This window comes from Notolabrus celidotus, chromosome 5, assembly GCF_009762535.1.
Source record: "Notolabrus celidotus isolate fNotCel1 chromosome 5, fNotCel1.pri, whole genome shotgun sequence".
Classification (NCBI taxonomy): domain Eukaryota; kingdom Metazoa; phylum Chordata; class Actinopteri; order Labriformes; family Labridae; genus Notolabrus; species Notolabrus celidotus.
In genome coordinates, this window is record NC_048276.1 from 181,320 (window position 1) to 187,180 (window position 5,861).

At 46.4% G+C, this 5,861-nt stretch overlaps 1 long non-coding RNA gene across 1 annotated transcript; it reads left to right on the forward strand.

Annotated features, from left to right (window-relative positions):
• Window positions 1-1,362: 1,362 nt before the first annotated feature.
• LOC117813071 lies at window positions 1,363-4,169 on the forward strand. Its single transcript, XR_004631317.1, has 3 exons — window positions 1,363-1,456; window positions 3,014-3,118; window positions 3,214-4,169. It is a non-coding gene; the product is annotated as an uncharacterized LOC117813071 (long non-coding RNA).
• The last annotated feature ends 1,692 nt before the right edge of the window (window positions 4,170-5,861 follow it).

The window sequence follows — 5,861 nt, forward strand, 5'->3', positions numbered from 1 at the left end:
TTGATGGATGGATGGATGGATGGATGGATGGATGGATGGACGGTTGGATGGTTGCAAAAACATATGAGTAAATGGATAGATGAATGGATGATTTCGAAAAGAACAGATGGATGGATAAATGCATGGATGAACAGTTTGAATGATGATTGGTTCAAAGAACAGATAAATGGATGAATGGAGGGATTGATTATTGATTGGAAGAACAGTTAGTAGGAGGGATGGATGTATTTCTGGATGGATGGATGGTTGGAAGAATGGATGGATGAAGAGTTTGAATGATGAACGGTTCAAAGAACAGATAGATGGAGGGATGGTTGGAAAAACAGATGATTAAATGGATGGATTGATCGTTGATTGGAAGAACAGTTAGTAGGAGGGATGGATGGATGGATGAACAGTGGGATGTTAGAACAGATCAGAGATGATTGGACAGTGATTTGTTGATTACCTGTTTAGTCATCAATGATGGAGGAAATGATCAGGTAAAGCTGATATTAACGACTTCTCAAAAGGTAATCTGAGTCATTGAGAAACATAAGAAGAATAAGGATGTGTCTTAAAGTGAAGTGACTAACATATCAAACCTCCAATGTAAACTCACAATGAGCTTATCCCAGCCTCTCATTCAGACAGGTCACAGGTGCAGCCTGCAGCTCTGGTGTCACTACAGACACCTGTGAGGGGAAGTCAGGTAACCCTGCTGGGTGCATGCCATTTTAGAAGATTATACACCTCTATTGTTTCTTCCTTCTTTCTTTCATCTATTCAGAATTACAGATTATTACTCACAGCAGCATCAGATCTCACTCACTCTGTAAAGTTAGACCCACCAGCCTCTCAGGTACTACAGAAACCCCCCTCATTCAAGTCCCTCATGCTGCATCCCCTCCTGTCTCATGTCAAAGTTAGTCTCCTTACCTTTTCATCCCCCAGGTTCTGCAGCACTTCCTTCCCTCCTCTGCTCCTCTGAGGTGAGTCTCTCCTCCCTGCAGGACTCCCCAGGCCAGGGGTGCTGGTGCAGCTCTCCCTCCCCGGGCTCCTCGCCTCCCTCCCGGTCCTCGGGGTTCTGGAGCTCCTCTGTCCGACGCTCAGAGCGTCAAAGTCTAAGGTTTTACTCTCGAACGCGTCCTCCACGCTGCAGAACAAGCCTCCGTACTTCTGCCGGGGGACCTGGTCCGCCGAGCCGGGCCGGGCCAGGTAGATCGGCAGGTCGTCCTCGGTCTGGTCCCGGTTTCCCCTGCGCTCTGCCATCCTGAGTCCTGCACGAGAGACCGAGAGAGACTGGAACTGCTGCTGAAGTGCGCGCGCGCGCGTGTGTGTGTGTTTGTGTGTGTGTGTGTGTGTGTGTGTGTGTGTGTGTGTGTGTGTGTGTGTGTGTGTGTGTGTGTGTGTGTGTGTGAGCAGGCAGGCTCAGAGTTTGAGTGAAAGCCTGGGATGGCAGAGGTTCATGTTGCAGGTAGGTTATAGTTCTGTTCTAAACTTTGTCCACAGGGTTGTTTAGTGTCCTTGTTGTTCTCCCTCTGAATAAACATGTTTATTTTATTTTCATTTAGCATGAACAGCAAAATCTTTATATTCTGGTTCCCTACTTAAAGCTACAGTAGGTAACTTTCTGAAATGCTCTCTTTTCTTTTAACTCGGCTCCCAAAGTAGAGTCGGCTCTTTAGACTCCCGAACTGCTCTTCATTTAGGATCTCTTGTAGCCGTATGTTTTACCTTAACTTTACAAAAACTAATGGTTTGTGTTGAAAAACCTTTAACAGTGTTTTTATGAGAAGACTTATAACTGACCCATTCTGTTACAAAACCATTCTTAGGGTTAGGGTTAGTATTAGGGTTAGGGTTAGGGTTAGGGTTAGGGTTGTGATTAGGGTTAGGGTTAGGGTTAGGGTTGTGATTAGGGTTAGGGTTGTGATTAGGGTTAGGGTTAGGGTTAGGGTTGTGATTAGGGTTAGGGTTAGGGTTAGGGTTAGGGTTAGGGTTGTGATTAGGGTTAGGGTTAGGGTTAGGGTTGTGATTAGGGTTAGGGTTAGGGTTAGGGTTGTGATTAGGGTTAGGGTTGTGATTAGGGTTAGGGTTAGGGTTAGGGTTAGGGTTGTGATTAGGGTTAGGGTTGTGATTAGGGTTAGGGTTAGGGTTAGGGTTGTGATTAGGGTTAGGGTTAGGGTTGGGTTTAGGTTTAGAACCAGAACTAAGCTTAAGCAAACCGAACCAGAACTGAACCAGAACTGAGCCGGAACCGAACCAACCCAGAACAGAACAGAACCGAACCAGAACCAGAACCGAACCAGAACAGAACAGAACCAGAACCGAACCGACCCAGAACCGAACCGACCCAGAACCGAATCGAACCGACCCAGAACCGACCCGGAACCGACCCAGAACCGAACCAGAACCGAACCAGAACCGAACCAGAACCGAACCGACCCAGAACCGAACCTGAACCGAATCGAACCGACCCAGAACCGAACCAGAACCGAACCAGAACCGAACCAGAACCGAACCGACCCAGAACCGAACCAGAACCGACCCGGAACCGAACCGAACCAGAACCGAACCAGATCCGAGCCACAACCGAACCGACCCAGAACAGAACAGAACCAGAACAGAACCGAACCAACTGGATCAGACATTATTAATGTCCTCAGGTTGGATGGTCTGATCCAGTTTCTCCTCTCAGTGAGTATTTGCCCGGTCTTTGAGAAGAACCCTAACCCTAACCCTCTCAGAAGGAACAGATGAAGCCACGATACACAGCCTCCCCTCCATCACCTGGATCCTATATCCTCACATGTGATTGGCCGCATGGCCGCCATGCTGACCAATCAAAACAAAGTTCTGCTGTGAGCAGAGCTGGGGCTGAGCACTGAGAGAGCTAAGCAGGGAAAGGAACAAACTGGGAGCCGGCTCTCTCTGGATGTGAGCCGGCTCTTCTGATCCACTATAAAGCATCGACTCTCAGAGCCGCAGCTTCTGATCATGACATCACTAATGTGTTTAATCTGTGTTACAGTTATGAGGGGGTCCTTGGACGATTGCTGTCCGGCGGTCCTGCTCCTTGCTGAGTTCTGAAGCTGAGAGAACACGGAGCCGGACCGGACACAGACTGGAGGAAAGGGTAGCACATTCCTGCTGACAAACTTTCTGCTGTTAAATGTTTGCCTTGTTTTGTTTTTGTTTTGGATGTCATGCATGTCTCTGTTTCTTCTGCAGGGACCCAACAGGAAACGACTGGAAGGCGAGCTCGACCTGAGCGCTCCTGTGACGCTCCTCTCAAAACAAAACAAGCTACAGCTTCATTTCAGCGATGACAACTTGTTAGACGAGACCTGAGGACGAGCTCTGTTTGACTGACCTTCAGACCTTGGACTCTGTGGGCTCCTTGTCTTTGTATCCTCCACACACACTCACACACACACACACATACACATGCACACATGCACACACACGTTGCACCTCAGTGGGATGTGAAAGGGGAGTTGTCGGTTATTTCTAACCCATCTGAGGAAAGTTTGCACTGAGCCACGACCTCACAGTGGAACCTAACATGTCTTTGTACTGCAGTTCAAATGATTGTGATCAGTAGTGAAGACAGCCGGGGGAATAAAAGTTGTGCTTGATAAGTTCAGTGTTTGAAAACAGAGATATTTCCCTCCCTTGTTCCTCTGAAAGTCGTATCCAGGTGGAAAAGCAGAGTTAAGTCCTCAAACACCAAAACTAAGACTGACTTTCCTGCCCCCTCTGGAGCTTGTAAACATGCTGATTTATGTCTGTTACATAACTCCATGTCTGTTTGCAGAGGGACTCTCTACACTCAGCACCCTCACAGTTTGAGACCTGCAGCCTGAAAGCTGCTCGTCTCCTGCTGACTACATCCCGTCTCATTTATGCTGTGTCTGTACTCAACAAGGTGGATGTCACCACTCCAGTTCTCTGGATCCGAGCTGGAAGCAACATCAGCGTGAGTCGACTTATTCTGAGTTCAAGTGGTTCTGCTGAGCGGTGATGTTTGGACAGAGAGGTGAGGCTGCATGTCGAAGGTTTAAGGGGTTCTGAGATGACGGGAATAATGGCCAAATTGCTCCATCACAGCACCAGATCTGATAGGTTTCTATTCTAGTCAATGTGTTAACTTCCACTGGGTCCACTCCGTTGCGTCTCTGATCCGGCAGGTCAGAGTCCTCTGGATCAGATACACAAGACTTCTATTTGTTCCCGGATGCCGGAGCACGACGCATCATACTCAACAGAGCAGATGGAGCGGGACAGGAAGTCAGGTTTCACCAAAACAATAACAATCTAAGATGGATTTTCAAAATAAAAGAATAATATGAAAATGTGCAAAAATGTGTTTCTAATTTCAAGTTGCTTTTATTTTGAAATGACACATCAGATCGAGCTGGGATTGGCTGGATTATATTATAAGGTTGTCCACTATTAGTCTGAGTTCAAATGAGTCAGGAGAAACTGGGATTTTGTTCATAATCTAACTTTGAATTTATCTGAAATCATTGTAATTTGCTACATTTCCAATGGTTCTCTGGGGTTTCTGACTCCAGTAAGTTAATTCTGAAGATGATTTTCAAATCATGGATCCAATACCTGGTCAAGATCCAAACTTTATGATCCAACACAATCAGTCTGCTTTGAGCGATGATGAAACATGAAGTGTAACGGCTCAATCTCAACAGAGCAGATGGAGCGGGACAGGAAGTCAGGTTTCACCAAAACAAAATGAAAACATCCGGTTAATTTTCAGAATAAAACACTCTGTGTTATCACCAGATCGTATTTCACTTAACTACAACAACAAACCAAAGTCATGATGAGCGGAGCCAGGCCTGGAGTCAACAGGTCAGAGGTTTTCAGAGGACCAGAAAGACAACATGGATGAGGAGAGGAGGAGGAGGAGAATCCTGGATTCAGGGATTACAGAAGGGGAAACCTCGGTCACATGACTCCAGCTATCCGGAGGTCCTGCATTCTGATAACGCAACCGGTGGGTGTTGACAGACGAGAGAGCATGGAGACAGACCGGGCGCAGATCTGGAGGAAGTCCTGTGTTAGAGACGCTGACAGAACGCAACGGAGCGGATCCAGTGGAAGTTAACACAGTGACTAGAATAGAAACCTATCAGATCCTGGGCTGTGATGGAGCGGACACAGATCTGGATAATTTGGCCGTGAGAAGAGAGTTCTTTAAATAAATGACTTAAACATCAAACCAGAAGTGAACACATGATTCTATTTTTAAACATCTTGAATGCTTTTTAAAGGATTAGAGTAAAAAGTGGACTGAAATGTTAAACCCGGTTTTATTTTGAAACTTTTTGCATGTGTGACTGTGGAGGTCTGCAGCTGGATCCCTCTCCAAATATATGCAATACTCATAAATATGACAGCTATAAATAGACTACTCCTCTTCTTCTCTCACTTGCATTAGATAGATTTTATTTGCTCTTAAAGAAGCTGATTCTGCACATTTTGAAGATTTCTTCTGACGCCCAGAAAGCCCACGAGTTCATTAGCATGAGAGCGGAGAAAAAGAATGATGCGGCACTTAGTGGAGATTTTAGCAAGAAGCTGAAGATATGATAAGTAGCTCCGTGCACCACTGTCACAGCTCCCGTGGCTGTGCTGGCATCCAACGCCATGACTTGTCAGGCCAGCAGAAAATGTGCCCTGTGATTAACGCATCAGAGGTTTGAGGGGTGGCCAGCAGCTCACTAAAATGTCCTGCTTCTGTAACTCTCTTTGTTTTTGGGGGGCCGTGTGTCCTCTCCAGAAGTGTGTGACTTGTGTTTAGACGGTAACTAAAGCTGAGAGAGAGATGAACCCAAAAAAAGTGACAGCTTTCTTCA